At 35.6% G+C, this 14982-nt stretch overlaps 1 protein-coding gene across 2 annotated transcripts in view; it reads left to right on the top strand.

Moving 5' to 3' along the window:
* The first annotated feature begins 1221 nt into the window (after window positions 1-1221).
* LOC114245269 (uncharacterized) overlaps window positions 1222-14982 on the top strand; it is a 113196-nt gene continuing 99435 nt past the window's right edge. The window contains exon 1 of one of the 2 annotated variants that reach the window (XM_028177374.2): window positions 1222-1611. The gene's annotated coding sequence lies outside the window, so the exon portion shown is untranslated. The remainder of the gene's footprint in view (window positions 1612-14982) is intronic. The other variant, XM_089732434.1, reaches the window with a different exon arrangement.

The following is a 14982-nucleotide window of genomic DNA, read 5'->3' on the forward strand; positions in this document are numbered from 1 at the left end:
AAAGTGACTTACAGGTACCCCGGGTACTTATGTACGTAGAATTTCCGCTTCTTTCTGTCGGAGTCGATAGGTAGATGTCACAGTGGCTTAAAGATAAGACTGCTGATGTACTAGTGTCGAACGATTTGACTATGCCCGTTGTTTAAATTCCGCATGCAGGTACTATTTTCGCTAATCAAACACGTACTTAATTTATGTTCACGAATGTTTTACACGACGATGGAATAAAATCAAATCCACATTATATAAACTGCGTAATTACTATAAAATTGAGATATAGACCTTAAGTTTCAAGGTAGATGGTGGTATTTACATTGTGATGTTAATGATCTATGATCAGGTGGGCCGCGAGCTCTTTCCATCATCTAAGCAATGAAAAAAGGACCGTCGTTCCTTCAATGCAATTGATAATTCGGGCATTAAGTTTTTAAATGGTTGACGGTATTTGTATTGTGATTGATATCTATGAGCACTAATTCAACTAATAGTACAGAATTAGTAGGTCATAAAATGGTCTGGTCCATTTAAAGCCGTTTAAAAAAAGATGTCAAAAAATATTCATTTGTTTTGATCCTTGAAATTTTTATCTCGTTTCATTTACCGTCCCTCAAAAACAATTGGCATAAATTAGCAAAAAATAACAATTTAGACCTGTGCGTGCAAGAAATCTCAGAGCAAAGTCTTTGAACCGTTGATAGAATACCGCCGTTCACTATCGTGATCATTTACGAAAAAATAGAGACTGTCCGTTCGTTCAAACAAATTAATTGAATGGTAGTTTTTCACTTTGCCATCTAATCGTTTCCAGGGTAAATATTGAATGACTACGAACAGTGCTACGTCGTAGCTAATTCTACGAGGAATTTTTATAAATAGTGTTCCATTTTCTTATTAGATACAATATCTATATATTAGGTATATTACGTGAAGCAAAAACTTTGTACCCGTTTTTACGAAAATTTATTTATTTAATCATGCATAAAAAATACATTAAATCAATAAGAAAAACATTATATACACTACCATGCATTGGACACAACACATATATACATATTATTTATATACTCTTTGTTTATTGTCAAACTTTTGATATTGTTTAAAGTCTGTGGTCAAATTGGGAATAGATTAAATTTGTTTAATCTATAATATTATCTCTATAGTGTAGTCTTGGCGAAGCCTGTGATTATATAAGCATACTAGTATTAATAAATACACAGTAAATTTATTCTAGTGCTGTCAAAAACCACGAAGCGGAATCGTGATCCTTGATCAGCTGAATGTAATACGGATATTGTATTTCTATTTTGAATAATTAGTCTGACAGCAGTAACAATAGTAAATTGTATTTTATAGGTGCGAATGCGAAGGATCCTGAGCAATGAACTTAAGGGATGATAAGTGAGGGACGCGCGGGGGTTCGGCAGTATCGGTCGCTACGCCGCCGTGAGCGAACGTTGCGGGCGATATACGTGTCTGCCGTACCCGCCACTGTCGAATCGCCCGTTAATATAATTAAGTGTCACATAAACTGAGCTCACGTGGTTCCCGCCACATCAGTTACGTGTAACCAGAAATAACACTGGCTGAATAATTAGCGCGACCACGAAAACGGTATGCGAAATTTTAGATATAGCCACTTTTCAAAGTTGTTGTTAGTTGTAGTTTGAAAATTTTTGGAAACGCTTTCTACACGTGAATGATTTTTGAGAACAATACATTGGGTCGACTTCAATATCGTTGAACGTAAACTTTTACAATAAAACATTTCTACATATGTACATACATACGTGTTACAGCATAATAATGCAACTTCTGTAATTTTTTTACTTTTACAATAGCAAAATAGTACATGATTTGTGTTTTTGTGGCTTTTCCAATTTTTTTGTTTTCTATTTTCATAATTACTATCATAGCTCTTCTTTTATGCATAATCTGTGTCAATCTTCAGTGATATATTTTTGTATCTAACGAAATATGAGACTTTATTAAACGAGATTGCACTCACACGATTGTTCTTTCATTAAACGTTGGAATTTTAAGTTGAAGCTAAAGGGTCTTAGATTATATTAATTTATCCATTCATAAATCAGCAGATGTGTATACGGTCACGCTGAACTTCAGTTAGTAAATGAAGTCCATTTTTTTTTATTGTTTAGTTGTGTGGACGAGCTCATAGTCCACCTGGTGATAAGTGGTAACTGGAGCCCATAGACATCTATAATGTAAATGCGCCACCCATCTTGAGATATAAGTTCTAAGGTCTCAGTATAGTTACAACGGCTGCCCCACCCTTCGAACCGAAACGCATTACTGCTTCACGGCAGAAATAGGCGGGGTGGTGGTACCTACCCGTACGGACTCACAAGAGGTCCTACCACCAGTGATTACGCAAATTATAATTTTGCGGGTTTGATTTTTATTACACGATGTTGTTCCTTCACCGTGGAAGTCAATCGTGAACATTTATGATATATGTATATAGATGTAATATATAGATATTATCTATGTATCTTAGGTAAGAGAAGTAGGTAAGATAGACTCTGTCTTATTTCATGTCCCGGACAAAAGAGTCCACTTACAATCAGGAGGGCCTAAGGCTTATCTACATCCGATAGGAGTAAATAGCTTTATATTTTTACCTGATTCTCCGAATTTTGATCTTGATTTCTAGAGTATTGGTGGTCGGGCGGATTTTAAGTCTGCGTCGGTTTTGATACCATTATCTATTAATTGCATTTACCATCACCTGCTATGATGGGTTCATTAAACATGGATCGTGAGCTATGATGTGTAGCTTTAAGTATTTAGAGTATTTCTGAGAGCTTCCATTACATTTATAAGTTTAACTTTGTGTCCCAGGCTGAAAGGCGATATTCACACTGGATAGACCGTGAGGTCGTCTGCATATCTATGTTACTAAAATATATAGCCTAGGAATTAAATAGGAATTAATTTTTAATAAAAATACGAATGCGTATTTTTTTTTTCTGTACAATATTTAATCGTAAATGTTATCGAAGATTTCAGACGCCATTAAAGCAGCTTGTTTTAATATTAGTCGGCACAAGCAATTTTAATAAGTGCCAGATTAATTTAAGACGAACACTTTCGTAATTAAACGTAAATTCGAGAAGAGAGAAGATTGTTTTATGATCTGGTATAAGTATAAAATTAATTTCGTGGTTATGAAAGGACAGACTAGATGCATGTAACTAGGAGATGTATGGAAATGGTAGTGCAAGGTAGAGGGGGAAAAGGTCGACCGAAGAAGACACGGATGGAGTGTGTGAATGACGAAATAAGAGAAAGAGGAGTGAGTGTTGAGATGACGGCTGATAGAAAGAATGGAAGAGAAAAATTAGCTGTGTCGACCCCACATAGTGGGATAAGGTGGAGAAAAAGAAGATGAAAAGACAGACAGAAACAAGCGTTGTAAAATTGGAGTTTATTTATTCCAGATTATTTTTGATAATTTAATTACAGAGTATAACAGGTTCGGAACGTCGACAGCTACCACCAAATAAAGAATCTCAGATTTCAAAGACATCGAATAATCTACGAAGACCTAATAATTGTTTTTTCTCTATAATACAATATTGTGTTTATTAGATTAATTATAATGATTAGTTGTTTTCAACTTTAACTTTGGCTCATGTCTCAAAAGAGGTGGCAGTCAGGACATGTCAGTCTACAACTCTATGTTTCAGTAACTATTTCACATGTGGGACGTAACATGTCCAATTACTTAGAACCATGAAAACTGTTTATATAAACCAAACATTCTTAGTACAAGTTCAAGAGAGAGTGAGAGAGAGAGAGAGAGAGAGAGAGAGAGAGAGAAGAGAAAGAAAACCACATTCAAATTGGTCGACAGATTGTGGAGATTGGCGTGTTAAAACGAACGAGCCATACAGGAGAACATTTCAACGGTAGAAAAACGAATGCACTTTTTTACAAAAATGATTTTTTATTTTTTTTTCGTTGTCTCAACTACGAAATACAATTTTTAGATCACTTTTTAAAAAAAACTAGTGTTTGAAATGATCATAGTCTCTGAAGCTTTTTATCTTTTGATTTTTGTACAATCGTAAAAAAATATATTATCCTTCAAATAGTTACATAGATATGTAAAATACTTGTCTTATTATTATTTTTTTATTTATACTTTATTTTAATTTTTTTTTAAAACCATTACTTTTTGTTAATAATAATTATTTATAATCTATATTGGACCTAAGAACAATTTGAATTGTGTAATTAGAAAAGCTTAAATGAAAGGAATGTTGATTTGAAATGTTTCTGTAAATCCTGCTTAAAACCGTGGGTGTGGATCTGTATCAGTTTGCCGCACGATTATCGAATGAACCGGCGACTGTGGATTGTGTTTGAGTATTGTTCCTTTATTCTTTTTTCAAATAGGGATTTGTTCAATGACGAGAGTAGCTTGTACTTTTCTGGTAATTCAAAAATAGTGGTGGGCGTCCTAATGGATGAATCAAAATTCGGTTTTGGCACAATGTATTCTTATTTTAAGCGTTTACCTATGAATTTGTCGTTTTACCATACTGGCCACTGGAAACGTAATTTATAAATGGCTGGCAATAAAGTCTAAATTCAAATGAAATTTTAATTTAAAAGTATGGGATTTCATTTCCAAATTCATATATTTGTTTAATGATTAGTGTTAGTGTTTTCACAACCTTTGTATATTACCATCAATATGGGTACGATAAAAATATTAATTATGGGACAAGAGTTCCTTCATGTTAGCAATGCATATTATTGGCTTAAAAGTTTCTGGCATGGAAAGTTGGATAAAAAAAACCCATGGTCGCCCCAAACCTAAAGCAACTGTAACGGTAAGCGTTACAGCATCCGGTAGCCACAGTGGAGAGTACAAGTTCTTAAACAATTCTCAGGGCGCCATAAAATAATAAAAATGAAGTGCAGCCAAAACAGCATATATATTAAACTAAAGCACACATATACAAAAAAGAAAATTACTATATAAAAAAAACACTTATTTAACTTAACTAAATTAATACAAATTTATATTATAATTACAAATTATTGAGGGTAAGTCGTATGATGGTTGTGGCGAAATATTACAATTAAGGAGTGATACGTATCTTTTAAAATATGGTGATTCAGAAGTCTAGGATCCTGGGGTTCTATCGAAGATACTCCAGCTCCTTGGCATCAGTTGAGAAGTATTAGGTTCAGATTCTGATTCCGGGACGTTCCACAGAGCGTATTCCAATTAATATATAAAGTCGCGATTGACGGGACTATTAGAACCCTATAATGCATTAATTATTCATAGTAAGTTACAAGAAACACTAAAGCTTGAACACGTGAACAATTAAAGACTTAGCGATATCACAAATCGGGCACTAATAACTAACTTGAATGGTTACCATTCGTATCTAGTTAATTATTAAAGAGTACAGACCTGACCTTTCCTCCAACTGTTTAGCGCGGCTTCTGAATGACTGGATGCTTTTTTTTTTCTTTTTTCTTTTTTTTTTTCTTCCTACCTAAGCTGAGAGCCTTGAGAGGCTATTTCAGCGTAACCCTAACTTTAGTAGGTGAGCTCACGGGGCTCAAACCTGATGACGTTGCTAACACGAACCCTAGCAAGAGCCGTGCTTCGCAGAATCTACCACCGGATCGGAAACGCGACCCACTGAGAAGATCCGGCGAGAAACTCAGTGGGCGACTGGATGCAGCGGTAGCACGCGTTTTTATACAAGTGGGGACAAAAGATGTTACGATGCAGTGCATACACAAGCGCGGGCCGCTAGAACCACTACAATGTAGTGCACGCCAATTCACGGGTCGCTTTAACATTGTGCATCTATTATTAATGTGTTACAGAACAGCAATGAATTAAAAGCGATAGTGGATGCTGTCGATACTCAATGTAGAGCTGAGTCAGCAGCATATTTCAACGTTAGCAACAATATGGGTTCGTTTGCGTTAAATTGGCAAGGTAAGAAACTAGATAAGTGGGTGCCGCAGGAACTGAACGATCCCCAGCGCGACGAACGCGTTAAGGTATGCTTTTCGTTACTTAAGAGACACAGAAACGAAGGCATTTTGCGCCACATTGTCACTTGCGATGAAAAACGGATTCTTTTTGATAGGTAATGAAACTAAAACGAATGAACTTCAAACGAAAACTTACCCCTAAAAAGTCAAGGTCACTGTTTGGTGGTCTAGTGCCAGTATAATTTATCACAGCTTCTTACTTAATGCTGCCAGAATTACCACGGATGTGTACTGTAAAGGACTGGACAAAATGATGAAGAAGTTCGTGAATCTTCGGCTAGCCTTGGTTAATAGGCGGTCCCGGTGCTTCTACATAAGAACCCTGGCCATCATACGGCATAACAGACAGTCTCTAAGCTACGAAGGCTGGGGCTGGAAGTTTTTACGTTATCCACCGTACTCACCAGACTTCGACTCTGAGATTCTGATGAATCGAGAAGAAGAAGAAGGATTTCTTCTTTTTCCAAAATTTGGACAACTTTTTGGCAGGGAACTCAATACCCGAGAGGCTAGGAATATAAGGGAGAGGAATACAAAAGGCCTTTGAAGAGTTTGTTTGCTTTTTCAAGAAGGATTTTTGAATAATGACCACGGCACTGGCAGAGATGCATCGATACCATTGATAGAAATAAGTTTTAAATTAAAAAAAAAAAAACTTTCTCTATATTAAACGGCAATTTCGTAAGTAAAGATCTAATTTATTGTATCGTCTTTTAAAAGCTATGCGTTATATTGTGCTAGTTAGGCCTTTGTAATAGAATACAAATAAAAAAATTCCAATGGACAACTTAAATTGTATTTTTTGTAACAAATAAATATTAAGTATTCAAAATATAAAAAAGAGGTAGCTTACACAATCATTTTCACGGAGTACTTTTTATAAGGCATAGAGAGATTAATTTATGTTATGTTGTGTTTAAGTCTTGATATGAAATGGTCAAGATTTTCGTTTGAGTAAACAAACAAGTTACATTTGAGAAGAGAAAATCGTTTACCGGATTGATTAAATCTGAAACAGATATGACATCTTGATTAATAAGTAGGCCGTGCCTTCTAACTTCATTCCCGCTACGGAGAACTGAAATATGTTTCGATAGTATTTTTACGTATTTTTACAGATGTTTTTCGTACATTTTAAATAGTCAAAATCAATTGAAAATCCAAATTAAAAAAAACTAAAAGTTAAAATTGTACTTAATAAAATTAAAACGATCTTCAATAAACTCCTAATTTTCCTGAAATAAATAAAATAAATAAATTTCCTGAAAAGTTTTTAATTTCGTTCTATAGAATGTACAACACTAAGATGTGAAACGAAATCTGTTAACTCCAGTATTAGTATTAGCCCTTAACAACAATCACAATACATGGTATAATATATGTTTGTATCGGGTACGATCTTTTATTTTGGACTCAAATGACGTGACGCCTACTCAAAATGTATTTGTTTTAGGCACTTATAGAAGAAACGTTCTATATTTTGGCCATTTCACATTTAAAAAATGCATTTACAGAAGATCCACACAGTACTGATGTATAAACGTATTTGCAACAATCTAATATTTGTGCATGCAGAAAAGGCATTAAGATTGGTTACGCTTTCTCGTTTGACTTTTGTTCATGGAAATTGCGTCTTGTCATGAAACGGGCTTACTCTGAACCTTTTGAGGTTATTAGGTTATCATAACCGCCCTTTTTCTCATAAAGAATTCGCTTTTCACGTTTTATTGGTCACAAAATAAACGTATGCTCCGACAAAAGGGTTTTTGTTTTTGCAGTAACGATGCTTGGCTTAAGCGCAGATTAGTCAAAGCTATGTTTAAGTTCAGCATATATTGGGTATAATGTAATGTAAACTTAGAGGCTTTAATATCACATCGAAACTGTTATGGATGTTGGTGCGTATGCCTAGACTTATAAATTTTATTCTATTGTTTAGTTTTTGCAAATATCACGTTAATATGGGGTTGTGTGCAGTTTTATTTATCATAATATACTCGTACATATCATCATAGCTTCATGCCTTTTAATACATATAATTATTCGTGTATTATGCTGTGTTGTTCCTTGTAATCTGTTTCAAATATCACGTTGAATGCCCCGAGTTGTTTGTGCGATCGTAGTAGCGCTATGTTGTCGTTTGTTGTTAAGCACTTATAAAAAAAGGTATAGTTATTATTCAAAATATCTTCGTTTTGAGGTCCACAAAGATCATGTGATCTTATTTCACTTGAAAGAGGGACCTGTTTTTTTCGGAGAAGTCTCCTTTACTCATATGACACCTAACGAAAGACATGCAGTGGTGTAATTTTGGTTTGACAGTACAGAATCTATCTATTTTAATATATTTTCTAATAAAATCTCTATAGCTAATGAAAAAAAATCTGACGCAAAATCACCCTTTATCTAATACTTTACTAGTAATAGTAGTGTTTTTTTTTTTTTTGTTTTTTTTTTATTGCTTAGATGGGTGGACGAGCTCACAGCCCACCTGGTGTTAAGTGGTTACTGGAGCCCATATACATCTAGAACGTAAATGCGCCACCCACCTTGAGATATAAGTTCTAAGGTCTCAATTATAGTTACAACGGCTGCCCCACCCTTCAAACCGAAACGCATTACTGCTTCACGGCAGAAATAGGCAGGGTGGTGGTACCCACCCGCGCGGACTCACAAGAGGTCCTACCACCAGTAATTACGCAAATTATAATTTTGCGGGTTTGATTTTTATTACACGATGTTATTCCTTCACCGTTGAAGTCAATCGTGAACATTTGTTGAGTACGTATTTCATTAGAAAAATTGGTACCCGCCTGCGGGATTCGAACACCGGTGCATCGCTTCAACACGAATGCACCGGACGTCTTATCCTTTAGGCCACGGCGACTGTATCTAGTACTTTTCCGCGTCATCGGAATCGTCATCGTCATTTTCACCCAACGTACATAAATTAATTAGTAAGTCATCCAAAAACTAATTACACGATGAAATTTTGACGTATACAAACTAAACTGTATTTCTGAGAACACAAAACTAAGGCCCAAATCTAAAGTTTGTTTTCTTTATTCTTTATGGTGCATAGAAATTACTAAAATATGAGTATTGTCTATACTAATATTATAAAGAGGAAAGATTTGTTTGTTTGTTTGTATTGAATAGGCTCCAAAACTACTAAACCGATTTGAAAAACTTTTTCACTCTTTCGAAGCTACACTATTCCCGAGTGACATAGGCTATAATATTTTTTGAAAAATATTAGGGATCCTTACTAAAACTCCAATAATGTAACCCAAGGTGTAAAATAATTACCTAAAATATTCTTTACATCGCGTCCCCTGCGAAAACTATTGATGATAGAATAAAATAATGTACTACGACTTTGCAGAACACATTATTATTTACAAAAAGTGTCGCGACAGCATATGTCTAACTATTATAGTTATGCCGCAATAAGTGTTCTTTTATTTAAAAAAATAAAACGATGTCGTTGAAATTTTTGTTAAAGATCCGAGCGGAGCCGGAGCTGGCCGCTAGTATTATATAAAATTACAATAAAAATTGTAGAGAAAGGCGAGAATAACATATTAATGAGTTTTCTTGGAGCAAACAATAAAAGAAGCAACACAGACCTGAACGGGGCAAACTGTCCAATAATAAGAACATAATAATATAGTTAAACTATCACTAACTTCACTTATTTTCTTTCTTTTATTTAAAATAAAATCCGGGAGCCGATGCCTTTTTCTACCGTTGCTAGAGTACTTGCCGGCTGCCGGCAGTGAGGCGTATCCTTGTCTATAAAGCGCGAAATCACCGCACGCGTTCAATTGAATAGCTTTATCATTTTCCCAAATGCGGAAAAAAATGCCTGCTAATATCAAATTTTTATATTCAGAGTATGTAGGCAAAGGTAAAAAAATATTCTCCATATAAAAAAGCGGACAAATGAAAAGCAATGAAATCACTTTCAGAATAATAAAAAATACCGTAACCAAATATCCAATAAGTTTAAGCTAATTACGTTACAGCGTCACAGCCTTTGTTGTCACGTAATCTGAGTATCGCTCGAACTATAAGTAATTTTGGTTGGGAAATATCTACTCAATTGTTCAACTATAGCTCAACTTTTCGAGTACCTCCAACAGAAGGCCACAGCTTTGGGTGTTGCTTCATAAATATCTCTCATAGATTTTTGAATAATGACCACGGCACTGGCAGAGATGCATCGATGTCCACTAGTGTCTAAGACTTTAAGAGCCACTTTTGTAAACAAAAAGAACATAGTGTTAGGTCCCTCGGGATGGCCCTGATTCGGGTGATCGTTCTCATTGCTTATCCTGTTTGCCGTAAGTCGTATGGGACTCGCAGTCTGGTCGTATGCTAGAATCATTAACGTGTAATTCAGTGCATGTGATGTATATGCAACATCTTTCTGTCTGCTAAAGTTTGATAATCGTCTAGAGTGCGAAAGAGATTTTCTTTATCTTTCGTGCTCTTAACGTAATACAAAGAGTTATTTGAATCCATTCTGTTTAACTGAAACGGCAATTGTCTCAGGTACAGTGCTTTTATTATGATTTTTTCTATCGCAGACTCTATAAAAATCGATAGCTTTAAGATACGAAGAAGAGATTATCCCTAAAAACGCATGCATGGTTGATAGGTGGCTCAAGGCACATAAAAGCAAAAAGATTGCGTCGGTGCGCTGACATGACCGTCTCCATCATCTACATTATTTTCCCCCGGGGAAGTGGTGGTTCCACACAGTGGAATTCAAAGTCCCTATGGCAAAGTACGATAGACTAGATTTTCGAAGACTGAATGACCAAAATTCAAATCCAAGGCAGACCCAGTATGGGCGGTGGTTTATTAAATCTTATTTTTTAATTCTTCTACTGTAAGTTCAGTATTTGTTAAGCTTCTAAAGCGATCTAGTCGTCACTCGAGAGTGTAACAGAGTGAGGATTGAAATTGTAGTGCGTAAGCATGAAAAATAGTGAGAGAGAGAGAGAGAGTGAGCATATTCAGATATCGTTAATATACTACATGAATTCAAATTAAAAGGAAGGAGAAGGTTCTCAATTCGGGTCGTATGAATGAAATGATACCTTAAGCAATTATACGTCAAGCTAAAACTACTTATGTAATTTTTTAGAAACATTTAAATTTATTATACTTAAATACAAGTAATACTTTTGTAGTGTATATTTGTTGCAAGAATATTTGAAAGAGCGCTCGGTTTCTTTTTAAATCTACTAGTTAGTATCTGTCGCTTTGGTTTGAGCGGCCCCGTATAATATGCACAAAACTTTTGTAAAGTTTTATTTTGAAATATTGTGTAGGATGGTAAAGTCGGTAGAGAAATATTAATAGTAGAATTTTATATTACCGTTTCCATTTATAAACCAAAAAAAAATAAACCATTTATGATTCTTCTTTTAGTCCCGTCTGTTTGTTTCGAATAAATTTTGATGAAACTTTACTCTTGTGTTAAAGTTACACTGCGAATCTGGTATTTATTTTATCTGACAGTGACGGGAATCGGAAATAAAGCGAGTGGTCTCGACTGAGATACAGAGGTTCGTATGACACATAATTATGGCTTATAATGTTGAATATAACTCAACAATATTTATAATAATTGAATTTCCATACAAAAAAATATATTTATTAATTAATGGTTCGGGAAGCGCTTTCGGATTATGTCATTCTGTCTATGCTGTCACTTTCTATAGCCAAATAATGACAGTAATCAATCGGTGCCACATAATATACAAATTCGATTTGTTAGAAGCGTCATGCCTGACAAATGTATCACATTTACCGATATTCCTGTGTAATACAGGCACAATTAACAATGCCCAGACATCAATCATTTTTGTGCGTATACAAGTAAAATAATCCGAATTCTGTTTTCCGTTGAATTAATTTTTCCTTGTATTTCTTTGCGATTGTCTATTTAAAAGTTATTTAGGAAATGCGACCCGTGTAGCCAACGTTACATAGAGTGAGCCATTATGTTCAGTTGTAACGGAGTCGGTGAAATGGTGCTATTAATTAATTAGCGGCAAATTGCACGAGCCCTTATTTCACGAAAGAAACGTTCTGTTTTCGTTTCCTAAGTCATTAGTTTGTTCCACTTATATTTCATACTTCATTTTATCAAAGATACCTTATAGATGACTTCGTAAAGCTCTAATTAAATTGGACTTAAGCTAGAGATCCATTCCTAATGGCTTGCCTAGTTTTTTCCTTAACAAAATAGTTGATAGTCTTGTTAGTATTATTCGGATTATATTTAGTCGATGTTTACGAGTGGTGTATTTCCTCCTATACGAAGCTAGTTTTTTTTGCCTATGTGTGACTGGAGCCCATAGATATCACAATGTAAATGCCGTCACGTACCCTATGACATTTGGTGGAAGTCTAAATTGAATTACAACCATAACGCGTGACTGGTTCTGTGTGCTTAGTGCGAGTTTTTTAACGTTCTCGATAGCGTAAAAGTTAGCTCATATTTGTATGGAATGGGATCGTTTACCTACGTTTGCCGCTAGGGGCGCTGTTCCAACTGCATACAAAATTGGGTTAACTTTTACGCTATCGAGAAAGTTAAAAAACTCGTACTACGCACTCTGGTTCTAATATAAACAAGATGCGGATACCCGAGCGGGTTACAATAATAAATATATAACTAACTGGGAATAAATCGCGCGTGATAATCCGGTCCCAAATTCGGTTTCGCTGTGTTAGGGGTACCAGATATTAACACACATACTTGTATATGTTTAAATATATACATATATAGATAATAAGCACCCAGACAAAAACCCAAACAAACCATTTCATCACACGAATGTTTATCCGATGTGGGAGTCGAACATATGACCCTCGGCGCATCAGTTAGGGGCGCTAATTACTGCACCGCCGCGTCAGTCTTTACAATACGTCCTACCACTAGTGACTACCGGTTGGAGTCGGCAGTATGCTAGTGTGATACTCAAAACGCTGGTGCCCATTCTTCCGTGAATCCTTTAGTCGCCTTATACGACGCCCACAGGAAGAGATTGAGTGCTATTTTAGACCAACACTAACAGCTTTGTTATTCCTGTCTCTAAAAATATCCGAACGTGATAATAATATGTATTGTTGTTATTGTAAAAATATATAAATTTCTATGCATTTACTATTATTATAAAAATATTTTTTTGATAGATATAGGAAATTTAACTTTATTTTAGTTAAATTAACTTTATTTGGGATTTGGGAAGCTTCGTCAGGTCTTTTCGTCGCCCATACCACAATGTCTGAAGACAAAGGTCTATAACCAGTGCATTCTACCCGTGCTTACCTACGGAGCCGAAACGTGGACGCTGACCGTGCGACTAGTCCACCGACTAAAAGTTACTCAGCGAGCTATGGAGCGAGCTATGCTTGGTTTGTCATTGCGAGACCGAATACGCAATGAAGTCATTCGGGTAAAAACCAATGTGATCGATATAGCTCGCAGAGTTAGTAAGCTGACGTGTCAGTGGGCTGGTCACATATGCTGCAGAACCGATAACCGTTGGGGTAGACGTGTTCTGGAGTGGAGACCACGAACCGGCAAACGTAGTGTAGGACGCCCTCCTGCTAGATTGAGCGACGACCTGCGTAAGGCAGCTGGCAATAATCGGATACGTAGAACTGAAGATCAGGTTCAGTGGCGAGCTTTGAAGGTGGAGCGTGGCGACATCAATGCGGGCTCTTGGCTCGTCGACCGAGGGAACCGGCGGTCGTGTCGATGGCTGCCGCCGGCCCGGCGTCTGGGGGACGGCGGGATGGATATAATATGCTCTGCGTAAGCCCGGTCCCACCGTCTCAATAGCTCTGATTGGGTTCCCGCCCGGTCCAGGGTAGGGCGCCGGCTGTGAGCGGCAGGAGTTTTTAGTGAGGTTCGACTCCCACATAGCGGATTTTCTCCTGTGGAAAAAAGAAAAAAATCTATAAGCACATTGATAGACTGGAAATGCTACATTTTTTTAAATATTCATATCAAAAGTTTTATTCTTGTTTTATTCTAACCGCCGGTACTACCTTTTCTGCCGGTTTGCGATATCATATCACGACTGTAATTATCATGATATGTAACAGTCATTTGTTCCAAACACAAAATATATATAAAATACGGAATAATGTAAATATGTTTTCTTAAAGAAATTGCACTGATATAGTAAAACACTAAAAAGTAGGTATTATTTAATTGTTATAACGTCATAAATTTTATTCAGTGAAAAGAAAAAAAATAAAGCTAGTGCTAAGGTTTACCTACTTCGTATTTTCTCAAGAAAAGTGCTAGATGTTAAAATTGTCAAAACTTTTGCATAACATAGTGTCTTTCGCTTGTTTCGAGACTTTTAACAGAATTATCTCTTTGTTTGTTTTTAAGTTGCAAGCTAAGGTTATAGAAGCTTAGGAAGATTTTTCCACTTTTAGTTCAAAATAAAGTGAAAACAGAATGAAATTTGAATGATTGATGCTAAGTATGAAATACACAATGAAGAACTACCACAATAAAACTCTAATTAAGAATTTGTACATGCTTTGTGACACAACTTATGAGGGGTGAAACAAAATATTTAAGCAAATAAATGAAAAGGTGTCTTTGCATATCTTCAAAATTTACATCATCATTACCTTTGATTTTCTCTGTTCCTTCCCCTCCGAGTTTTGAGGTATAATGTAAAAAAGGTTAAATGAACTTTTTGTTGCTCGATAATTATTATTACAGTAAACACTTAGTGCCACTAGATTGATATTATAGAATGAACAAACTTTTCTTTAGAATTTCCGTTCAGTACACGTGTGATTATAATTAGAATTTCTTAGTTGCATTTTAATTTATCTCGTTAAAGTTTAAAAATATTGAAACTTAAATTAAATTACTGGAGG

The sequence above is a fragment of the Bombyx mandarina genome, chromosome 13 (genome assembly GCF_030267445.1).
Source record: "Bombyx mandarina strain Sakado chromosome 13, ASM3026744v2".
Lineage (NCBI taxonomy): Eukaryota > Metazoa > Arthropoda > Insecta > Lepidoptera > Bombycidae > Bombyx > Bombyx mandarina.